We start from the raw sequence: 12114 nt of genomic DNA on the forward strand, positions 1-12114 counted from the left end.
GTGAATAAGGGAAGGTGCACTTCGCACTCACTCAGAAAGGAGGAAATCTACTCTTTATTGAGGGCTATTATGTGCCAACCTCTGTCCTCCCATAATAGGTGAGGGGCTGATGCTCTGTAAAATGCCCTGTGACTGTCCTGAGGCCTCAATTTGACCCAAATCAACTTTCTCCCCTCAGTGCCAAACCTACCTGCTCCAACCTGATATCCATCTATAGGTCTCACTCTGAATATTCCAACTTGCTTCTGTTTCTCTCCCCAGTCCCTCAGAGAGGGTGGTGTGAAGAGATCCAGGCTCCCCAAGAGCTCCTATGCAACCAGGTGTTGTGCTACAGAGCACATTCCTGTGTGCCTGGCCCGGATGTGAGCAGCCAGAGCACGCTGGCCAGCATTCACCTCCCACTCGCAGCAGCTTGCCCTCTTGGTTTATCAAAATTGTACACATCTCAGTGTTCATCCTTTAAAATAGAAAGTCCTGCAGGCACAGTAATATGCCCTGGGCCTGCTTATCTTTGACATCAGGAACAAAACAGAACAAAAAAGCACTTCTGACAGGTGGGCAAACTTTCTTTTATTAGAATTTTCTTAACCTCTTCCGAGTATGGAGCTGCAAAGGGCCTTGAGATTGTGAAGCCAACTCTCAGTCTTCTAAATTAGGATCTGCAGCAAGGACACCTCCCAAGGTCTGCAGCTGGGACTGGAGTGGTGAATTGAGTGACAATTTCCTGCCCACACCCATCACACATCATTCTTGCTCACAGGACGACAGTCTGCATGGCAGGGTGCACAACTGCAGTCTTCTTCGAAGGACTCTTCTTCCACGAGGATGCCAGCCTTCATTCTGGAAAAGTGGGTGCTTGCAGAACCAACTCCAGGGCCTGGGTTGGACAAAAGTAATACATGAAAGAGGGTCAGGGGGCAAACGGAAGTCACAAACATACCAATCGGGATACCTTCACAGATGTGAGGCAGAGAGGGGAATCCAGATCTAAGACCTGGGATGGCTCAGGACTCAGCTTTGAGGTTGGAGGAACTCTGAGACGGGACCCTCCACTCCTGCAGGGCTCCAGCCATGACAGTCACCAAGTGCCACTGTATCTCTGGTTTCCCTGTTCTTATGAAATTGGATAGCTCTTCAAGTTCTCAACTCTACTAAGCTCAGAATCTGCTTTTTTCCTATTAACACAGAGTGGAAACTTCTTATCTGACTCAAGATTAATTCTTTTCAAAATCAGCATGAGCAGGTCTATTTTTGTATGTTTAATGGTTTGAACAAAAACTGTTCCTCCCAAAGCCGCACCCAGGGTTCTTCCCACCAAAGAAGTTGTGTACTCAAGTGGACAGACTTTGTTAAAAAAAAAAAAAAAAAAGAGAGAAAAGAAAAAAAAAAGAAAATTTTAACCTGTTTTTCCTCTTCTGGTGTGGCCTGTGTAAGTGAAATAGAAAGCTGAAAATTTAACTAATTTTTAAAATTCATCTAGCTCTGTAATGAGCTACAAGGCTTATACCGCAGAGGGATAGGTCAGTCAGTAGTCCTTAAGCTGACTCATAGGTGGCTCTACTACTCTAGGCCTGTTTCTCCAATCACAAAAATTGATAGAAGATGGAGAGATTTATCTAATGAAGTTTGATGTTCAAGGGTCCCACTTGCACAAGAACTTTCAAGGCCTATAAGTGGTATATTTATAATTTTGTACTCTTTTTTTTTTTAAAAGACTCCCCCCAAATTACATATGCCTAAGACTATAAAACCTGATCCATCCCCCAGATGGTATCATTAAGCTAATTCAGAGGCACTAAAGATTTGCAACGTTTTGAAGAAGAAAAATACTCTCCTTAAAAGACTGGAAACCATGCATACTTATCAGTTTTGAAACTTTTTTTTTAAAACCAATACTAAAGTGTTGGAGATGTAGGCAGCAGCCGCAGCTAACACCAGATATTCATTAACGTGATTCTATTTGAAAAGCTACAGAGCTTTGGGTTACAATGGTGTCTATTATTAATGAAGAGATAAGGAGTTTCCACTGTGAAAAATAAAACTAAGCTCATAGAAAATTCAATGTAGCTAATTTGAATTGAAGTTTGCAAAGCAGGAGGAAGCCAGGAAGGTTAGAAAGAAGAAGTAGGAAAGACTGTGAAGCAGAGAAGTATTGGGAGACTGGTATCTAGGGCAGAAAAAAAAAATCCCCTTATCTTGGGACTTCTGCACACTATGGAGAAGACACCACCTGATCCTGGCTAATGTTCTATGTAACAACTGAGGACACAATACAGAACAGACCCTTTCTTTGAAAAATTACAATGATATGGCATAAGGGGATGCACTCATTCACTGTTCATTCAACAAATATTTCCATTATTTGTAGTTTAATGCTGGGGACATAATGATGAGCAAAACAGACGTGGCCCCTGGGGTTCCAGTCTGGAGGGAATGCTACCCAGCAGAGGCTAGTACAATTCAGTGTGATATGTGCTTTGGTGATGAAGGTAGAGGATGTTAGGGGGACACAAACAGGGGCATCTAATCCAGCCCAGGGTCCAGGGTAGACTTCTTCAGAGAATCATGTGTGATGAGTAGGCATCCACTAGGAAAAGGAATGAGAAATGTGTTTTTAGCAGAACAAAGAGGGAAGCTTGTTCTGAAGCACTGTGGTCTGTGTGTGCTGGGGTCGAGGGAGGAAGGTAGAGGAGGCATTATTTAAGCAGCTGCTAGGTCATATGCATTCTGAAAGCCTTGGTAAAGAGTGTGTACTTTGCCTCGAATGACAGGAGAGTGACTATGAGAATGCCAGATGGTGTGGAGGACTAGCAGAAAGCAAGATTGGGAACAAGGAGAGCCAACGAGGAGGCCATGGCAATTGAGGCAAATATGACTGTAGTCCAAACAGAAGACACAACCATATGTAAAGGGATGGGTACAGATTCAAAGATTATTTAAGAGACACAATAGACATGCTTTGATAGTTGGTCAGAAATGAGGTGTGAGGTGCCCAGGGAATCTAGGATGACCTCAGATACATCTGACTTGAACAGGTGGGTGGCCAGATGGTAGAGCCATTTGTGACTCCGGGAGGAGCCTATTCAGTGCCTGTGAACTGAATCGCCGTTAGGATGAAAAGAAGGCTTCAGAATCCACAGCAGAAGGTCAAGTTGAAATACCCAAGAAAGATGGACTTACTACAATAATGGAGGTCAGAAGAGAGAAAGGAAAAGCAAGAGGTTGAGAAGTGCAGTTGAAAAGATGTTCGGATGAGAAAAGCAGGCTACAAAACCATATGTACAATAAGATACACACACACATGCACGCAGTGTAGACAAGGAAAGAGTTGGAGATCTCTCCATCAACATATTGTAGATAATTCCTCAGATAACTGGTGGTTTGTCGTTTCTTTTCAGTTGGCTGTATTTGAGAAACTAAAGATTACACAGTAAGTGTGGGGTATCTTGTAATAAAAAGGTTATTTTTGAAAAGTGATCATATAGATGAGAGATTATTGGAGGGCTTTTAACTTAAAGAACTTAATTGGAAAGGAACTAAGGGAGGTAACATGATTTGTTGCCTCACAAACTTGGTTGGAATCACTCACAAAGATAGTCCAGAATCCCATCTACAGAGATTCTGATTCAATTAGTAGAAGGTGTGGCCTGAACCCTGGAGATTTTTGTTGAATGCTCCCCAGGTAATTTTAATGGCAGCAAAGATGGAAAACCATCCATGTAATTATGAGAAATAAGAAGGATATCTTTTGAGACTGGCATCCTGAGTTAATTAAAAACAAGCAAGAATCTCAAGAAGGTTATTGTGGTCAGGCCGTGAGGCACAGTCAATTGAGTGAGTGGAACTCAAACTAACATAAATAAGTAAATAATAAAGGAGCGCCAAGAAACTCTGCAAAATATTGGGACATTTTATAGGGAAAGAAAATCAGAGATCCTGGAGGCTTCCCCTAGTCCAGAACAGGTGGTAAATGTCAACCCACTCAACGCATGGGGCTCACACAGTCCAAGGCATTACTCAGCAAAGGGCAGCGTCAGGATAGCAACTCAGCTGTAGACCTTCGAAGCATGGAAGATAGTGTATGGATCATTCACTAACGTGAATTATTCACTCTGTCACCAGAGTGTTAGCAGTGGTTGTCCACCCCACGCAGCAGTTTTCATGGCAGAGTCACCCTTGTAGGGACACTGGGGATGATGCCATCTTTGAATTCAGTTCCCTCATGGTCAAGTCTTGACTTCTTGGGTGAGTTATCTCATTTTCCTGACCTCACTCTCTTCATCTGTGAAAGAGATTTCATAGATTTCCCAGATTTAAATACTCAATACTTTGTGAAAGCAGCTAATTAGGTTTTTTAATGTTTCCTGATTGCTAGTGTTTGAAATAGGAAGAGAGTCTACAGAGCTGTTAACGTCAGCTTGGGTGTGGGTGGTGGCTCTATGGGAGAGCTTTTGTTCAATGGGGTTGAGTCCCTGGGCTCCATCTCCAGCACTACAAAAGAAAACATCTGTACCAGCCTTCTTATATCTCTTCTTTTGCTTGACATTTTCTCTTTTAACCTTAAAGTAAGGTGGTAAGAGTAGACATATGTCTTTTCTTAGTAAATTAATGGCATAGAGTAGGTGGGCCTTTGAAAAACATAAAAATTTAATAAGCAGAATCAACGAACTCAAAACTTTATTTTTATGTAAAATATCTTGATGTTAATAATCTGCAGAATGTTGACAATAGTTATTAAAATTAAAACTCTAAGGAAAGGCAAAAGGCAACCGTAGCTAGGCAGGCGAAGGGGGGCACACTTAAAATCCCAGCTACCGGGAGGTGGAGGCAGGAGAATCACAAGTTCCAAGACAGCATGAACCATTTAGCAAGACCCTGTCTCACAATATAAAGGGCTGGGGATGTAGCTCAGTGGCAGAGCTCCTGCCTAGCACAAAGGTAGTTCCTGGGTTTGATCCCCAGTGTGAAAACAAAAAGAAAAAAAACCTTAGTGGTGTGGGGGGAGGGGTTGTTTATATTTCTTTAAACCTGAAATGCCTTTATTATAAGGTACACCATCATTTTATACATGGTTAAGGAAAAGGGATGCTCCTAAACTTTGACGCAATGCTTTCTTTCCTTATATATTTTTTTCCTTATTGAAAGACCTTTTAGATTTGTTAAGCATCTGTTGTTATATGCACCATTCTTGTACGTATCTAAAAAGGAAAATAAGCAAAATGAATCGGTTAAGGTGTTCCTCAAAACTTTTTCATTCCCATTCTTCTGAATCACTTGTTTGTTATCGATACCCATGTTCTTCGACACAGTGACCTCCTCTAGGCTTGCAGGTGAATTGGTGATGTGCTCTCATTACCTCCCATAGTTCCTGAGCCTTTGACATCTCTCTGCACACTTCTTTGCCTAGTGTGTGATGACAGTGTTTTGGTAACAAAACATAATTCAGCTTTATCTACTTGTGGCATCTTCCCTTCTTAAGTCCTGTAAAGCTATGCCTCTCTAACTTTTGTGTTCTTACAAATCACATGGGGATCTTGTTAGAGCAAATATTGGTCTGGGCTAGAGTTGCAATTCCGCTGTTCTCACAAGCTCCCAGATGAGGCCAATAGTGCTGGTCCCGGAACCACTTTAGGTAACAAAGCTATAAAGCAATTGATCCAAGTGGTTGCTTTTTCTTTTTCTTTTTTCTTTTCTTTTTTCTTTTTTTTTTTTTTTGAAGGAAATATGGGAGTGTGATTATTCCTCCAACAAATGTTTGTTTTGCTAATATCAAATTTATGCCTTGCTCCTCTATTTCCAGTGCTCTTCTGTGTGTGCAATAATTTTTCATTTCAGTGCCAAATTGTAGTATAATCTTTTTGAAATCACTTATATGGCAATGAAACTCAAGATGTATAGCATCAGCAATGCACATAATTCATTGAGGTGATGGCAGAGTGCAGAGTTAGGGCCAAGTTGAGGCTGCACCGCCCACGCTGTACCCCAAGGCTAACTGTAATGCAGTACCAATTGCAAGCTGCACCCCAATGTCAGATGCTAAAAAATAGAAAATACACAGCTTCAGATCAAGGCAATACAGAGGATCTGTGTTGCAAACCTCTACTATTTTAGCCTCTGCTCTTTGCAAGTTTTTCTTTTTCTCTTTAAGAAAATGCTGAAATCAGCATTAGGAAGTATGAGTGAAAGCAACAATAACCCCAGCGTGCTTCTCACTATCTTTGTTTTTAACCTTTCAGCTTCACATTTGTGAGTGGAACACAGGGTGGAAGCTCTTCAGTGTGAGCACCAGGGATTGTGTTTACAGCTGGCTTCCCAGTGGGCAGAGACACCTGAGCACTTCTTGAAAATGCCTAGCTCTGACCCAGCTGACTGAAGTGGCATCTCTGGGGCCCCTCCAGGAGACTCTGAGGCCACTCAAGAATGAGTTCCACTGGTTTAGGGTCTTTACACCTTCCAGCAGGATTTAATCCCTGGTCCTTCATTAGAGGGCACCTACCACGTAGTCAACACTGCCAGGGGTCCCAGCAGGGGTCCTCCCCACCTGACAGAGCCTACACTCCAAACAGGATAAAAGAGAGAGAACACTGAGAACGCTATGGGCGCTCACAAAGAAAGAGGAATGGATGTGATTTTAAAAGGCTTTTGGAAGAAGGTGGGAAATGTGCATAAGATGGGAGTAGGAAAAGGCACTTCGGGCAGGTGGCACAGCATAACCCAGGGCAAGGGGACCAGCATGACAGTCGTGTGCCACGAACAGTAGGCCAAGTGTTCTGAAGAGATAGTTCAAGTAATGGAATCAGAAAACAGATGCTTGGAAAGTTCTCTGAGAGTGAGGTGATGCCCCGGAAGAATTTGCCCTTTTGTCTTGATCCTTTGGTCATTTGATTGGAGTTAATTTGTTAGTTTACTTACTTTCCTTTTTCTCCATCTCCCCTCTTCTCAAGTTTAGAGAGAGGAGACCCAGAGCCTGTGATTTTTCGTCAGTGTCTCTGGCCACATCCTAATCTTTCCCTTGGTGCAGGCTCTCCAGTACTTCTGAACAGCTCCTCTGCCTGACTCCCTCTGCTGTCAGCTGGTGCAGGAGGAGAAAGGCAAGCTCATTGCAATAGTAATCTAAGCAAAACACAACCAGAGAGGAAATTTTGCTGCTCTGTTGCAAATAGCATATGGTACCTCCCAAAAGCCAAAAGAAATGATTTTTTAATCATCTGCTGTTCAGGATTATCCACGCTCCCTTTCCTTAGCGTGGATAATTGAAGGTTGGCTGTATTTGGATTTCAAAGTACTTTGGACTTTATTGAAAACCAAGGCACCCAGTTGGCTCCCTGCCCCCAGTGGGCATCCGTGCCTGTAATTAAATTGATCTGCAAAGGGAGGCCAGGAGGTGCCTCTGACGTGAGTAGTTACCAGAGAAAGACAATTGACATGTTTGTGTGTGCACATGTGTTCCACATGTGGGAACAAAATGATAGCAACTACTTTCCTTCAGGACAGAGGCCCCCTTGTGCTGTGGCCCTAGGGTGCTCTTCCTTCTGGATATTTCAGACCTGCCTTCCAAAGAAGGCTGCACACCTTTTAGAGTAAGACCTTATTATGGGTCCATGGGTCTTACGGTGGTACAAGCAGAGACATTAGAGGGGATTTGTTTTTTAGGTGAGCAAAATTTGGCCAATACTTGTACACACACATGTTCTGAGAGCTGAAATTTTAAGTCAAGAGATACGTTGAATTCAGCATGGTTAGAAAAACCCATCTGTTCTATGCAGGTGTGTGTAGTTTGTGTGTGAGAAGGAAAGTGGGCAACCTCTTCAAGCATGCCTAGGCTTGGGAGCAGAAAGTATGTTGCTTCAAACAGTGCTCCCTAGATCCAGCGGACAGATGGGGTAAAAAGAGAAGACATGCGGCTGCCCTTCACCTGGATGTGTTTTCCATCTAGACAATAAGGAAGGACATCTTAAAAATAAAAATGTAGGAACACTCAAAAAGGAAACAGTTGAGGATGTCCTCAGCAGCTGCAGCGGTTCCTTATGGGTTGGAGGGTGGAGATCCTGGGAGGGGGCCAGGTTGTCACTGATTGGGCAGAAGGACTGGGCAGCTGGCTGAGCCCACTTGGAGGGGTGCAATGACAGCAGAGAAATGTCAGAGCAGGGCTGGAGCCCTGTTCTGGCTGGCTAGCTCTGGAGAGCTTCCAGTTGCCAGGGGCCGTGCGCGGTGTTATCCTGCCCCACAGGGCCGACTCCAATTCCCTGCTGTAAAGCAGAAGCTGGATGTGGGCACTCATGTGGGGCCCACGTTTTATTTGCTGCAGGCAGGCAGTCAGGACCCACACATCCCTCACTCCCTTCTCCCCAAATCAAGCATTAGCAGCCTCTCCCCACCACGCTGCCCAGCATCAGCATTTTGCTCCAGCCACACCCAAGTCTGTTTTGCCATCTGGCCTCAGCTGGCCCAGGAGAAAGGGTGTCTTTTTGTCCGGGAAGACACGACACATGTGCTGCGGCCAGGCCTCCCCTCGCTCTCCCTCCTCCAGCTCCTTGCCCTACCTCCCTGCCTCACCCCTGAGACACTGCTCCACTTACCTTTATCATGTCACACACTCCCGTCAAGATTCCCTGCACTTTCCTGGAGCTCGTTACTGAATATTTATGCCTCTCCCTGTCCCCCAGCACCACACAAACACTGAGAGACAGCAGCCCTGCACAGCCAGCTGGCTCACCACCGAAATGAGGATGAGCGTCTGGGCAAGGAAGGATAGCCATCCAAGGCGTCATTCCATGCCCTCCTTGGAGAGGGCAACCCTGCTATTTTCATGATTAAACCCACTAACCACTCCCACCAGCCTCTGTGACAGCTTCTACTGACCATAGTGGTCACTGATTAAAGAGAAGCTGGGTTTTTTTTTCTTAGGAGATAATTAAAATCAAACATGCAGAGATAGAGAGCCCTGTCTACTCTAGTGTTCTTGATGAGAATTACAGGTTGCTCAACCCATCTCTCTTGTGACACCAGGAGACGGTTCAGGGACAAGTGCTATGGCCCAGCAAGTGTGCATATCACGGAGGTGCAGCCACTATGGTCCTGCCCTTCACCAAGCATATGTATTAAGTCTTCCAGAGTGTCAGGTGCCATGCTGGCTCCTGAGTGCAGAAGCAAGCTGTTCCCAGGCTCCCTCTGCGTAGGGACATGGCCAGTACACATGGAGCGGCTGAAGGAGGGATTCAGGGAGTCCCCTCTCTGGCTGCTCCATGATGGTTGGTTCCACTCGGGCCAAGGAGCCATCCATCTTGCTTTATAGACTGCAGAACAGCACTCACAGTCCCTCTGGTTTGGGAACAGTGAACTGTCTGCTGGCAGTTCTCCCAGCAGGAATAGCAAATCTGTTCTTCAAATAAAGTGTCCTCTAAAAAAATAATAATAAAAATAAGGCACTACCTGGTGTTTCCCATATGTGTGCCTGCATTTTATGGCCTGACTCTTGACTCTCATTCATGTTGCTAAGGAAATGCTGGTGAGCACCCATGGGGTGGCTCAAGGATTTCTTCAAGGAAGGATGTGGGGGCAGCTACTTGATCAGAGATGGTGGCCAGGTATCTGCTCACTGAGCACACTGGTTATTTGGGAGATGCTGATGGAGACTGGGAAGTTATACCCTATCCCATTGCTTCCAGGAGTTTTTGGCAACATCCCAAATTGAGCCTTTGTTTTGAGAAGAAAGCCAGCATGAAAAGTCAGAACCATTTCCTGATTCTGACTCTAATCAGCTGGGGGACTTTGCACAATCCCAGAATTTTTCTAAACCTCAGGATTCTCATCTGTAAAGGAGTTGGGATTGGGCCACCTCATCTCTACAGATCATCATCTCCATGATTCTAGACCTTTGGGGAAGCAAAATAATTTGAAGATACAGTCCCTAAACCAGAAAAAGCTAATGAGGGTGAACATATAGCACCAATAGGAAAAATTGCACCTAATTGTAAGTGGTGGAAGTAATGGAAAGTACTTGCATTTTGTCTGTGGGCATCTATCACCACTACTTCTGGCAACAGCCCCAGCACATTGCTTAAGCATTGTCTAATTAATTCTCACATGACACCAGAGTAGCTCTGCTTTCCATGTTTCCGAGATGAACGCATAAGGCTAAGGGGGGAAATAACTGAGTGACTTAGCCAAGCTGACAGTCCGTAAGGATCATATGCAGGCTAAACTTAAGGTGGTCTGATCCCAATGCTACATTCAGTATTCTACCCACAGTGTCCCCAAAGGCTTTACTCTGGGGAAGGTAGCAGCTTTGCTGACATGACAGACCCTGTGCTAGAGATGGGTTAGCCTAAAGGCAGAGCAACCTGCTGTTTGTGTTCTTTCTGTTTATACAGGACTTTTCTTCAAAGCACTCCACCTGTTTCTGCAAAATTACTATTACAAACCTTTTCCAGGCAAGTCAAGAGGAGACGAGATGCACAATGACAACAGATGTTCTCCAGCCTGCGGAACTGATGAGAGTCCAGCCTCATCAGCTGACAGGGCTGACAGGGCCCAGGATTCACAGTGCAGGCCTCTGCGATTTTTCTGCAAAAAGTCATGTCACAGATATTTAATCCTCACTGTCCATTGGCCACATCAACAGGGTACAAGGTGATGAAGCTTGTTATGTTGTGAAGAGTGGCAAAAGTCTTACCCTGGTCCCTCAGGCTCCTCTCCGGTAAGACCCACTGAGGAAGGCTTTGCTGGGCTGCACTCACAGTCTCAGCTTCCTTGGCCAGCCCTGCCCCAAGGTAGAGCTGCATTTCTCTGAGCTGGGCTCACACCACATGGGACCTAAGTCCATCCCCTGGGCCTGAGGTCTTTTTGGCACCCACCTGCTGACTGCCCAGGTGCTTGTTCTCGGGAATGAACCATGTGTTCTCACTATGCTAAGGTTGCCAAACAGCATTCAGTGGGTTAGTGGTAGAGAATGCAGGGAAAGAAGCAGAGTTTTCCTGGCTCCCCTGAAAGTCCCAGGCTTTTAGTGAGGGGTGAAACTTCCTCCATCCATGGTGGCATGTTCAGTAGCCCACCAGGATCCCTTTGTAGGCTGGGTTAATGTCTTATGCACCTCCCTGCTGTGGGGCTTCTCCCTAGCACCAGCCTGCTCTGCACATCTCCACCTGGACACACAAAGATCCCCTGGATGGCCCTGAAGAATGGAATCTGGGAAACTAACCAGCATGGAGTCTGAATTTAGCTACAGAAGATGGAATGACAGTTTTCATCTGGTCTAAGTATTGACTGTGTTAAGCCGTTCTCACACAAATAGTGTCTGGACAGACATGCCAGTTTTTGTCAGGCTTTGGGTTGTACTAAATGACCATCTGGCTACAGATCTCTCAGGATCAGAATTCCCATAACTCCTTGGTCTTCAAGTAGGGAGGTGCATCAGAACCAGGAAGTTCTGTGGGACAGGACCACACCCCAAAGTCTTTAATTAAGGGAACATTCTGTAGAATCAAGCACCTCAGATGATCTCAGTTAACATGGAAGGCAGTCTCACTCAACAGCGGACTGTCAGCCAGCAGATCTCAGCTGAAGATCAGTGGACAATACACACTGCAGAGTTGAATGGAGCAAGCGACAAATACCCCTCCCTGTCATCTCCATTTTCTCCTTTACTAAAATGGAGAATCCCCTCACCATTTGTTTCTAGGATGGTCAAGTTCTTACCACTTGGGAACAAGGCAGCTCCTGGCATTTATAGGTACAATTCATGGCCAGGTGACTACAGTGATGCTCAATTCTGTGTTTGACTCTGTGCCAGCCAGACCTCAGTGGCAACCACCACCCTGAAACCAGAGGAAGTCTATGCTATTGAACAGGGATCCCTCTCAGTCCCAGTGAGATCAAGGGCAGGGTGGAAGTCTTTGGGAACAGCCAGGCTCTTGTGGGAAGCAAGTCACACATCTATTCCCCTTTGTATTAGCTGGCCCAAAGAAAGTGATGGTAATCTTGCTATACAATGTTGCTTGCGGTACAAGATATGAGCGCCCATAATCCATATCTGATACTTTTCAAGCACTGTTTTAAACATATCAGGCTATTAATGTATTAATCCCATTACAACTTTTTCAGGTAGATACTAAA

General features: G+C 45.0%; 1 long non-coding RNA gene across 1 annotated transcript; it reads right to left on the bottom strand.

Moving 5' to 3' along the window:
• Positions 1–559: 559 nt before the first annotated feature.
• Positions 560–8843, bottom strand: LOC306655982. Its single transcript, XR_013762379.1, has 3 exons — positions 8580–8843; positions 953–1175; positions 560–877 (listed from the first exon to the last, which is right to left on the bottom strand). It is a non-coding gene; the product is annotated as an uncharacterized lncRNA (long non-coding RNA).
• Between the last annotated feature and the right edge of the window lie 3271 nt (positions 8844–12114).

This window comes from Sciurus vulgaris (assembly GCF_902686455.1).
Source record: "Sciurus vulgaris genome assembly, chromosome: 3".
NCBI classification, from domain to species: domain Eukaryota; kingdom Metazoa; phylum Chordata; class Mammalia; order Rodentia; family Sciuridae; genus Sciurus; species Sciurus vulgaris.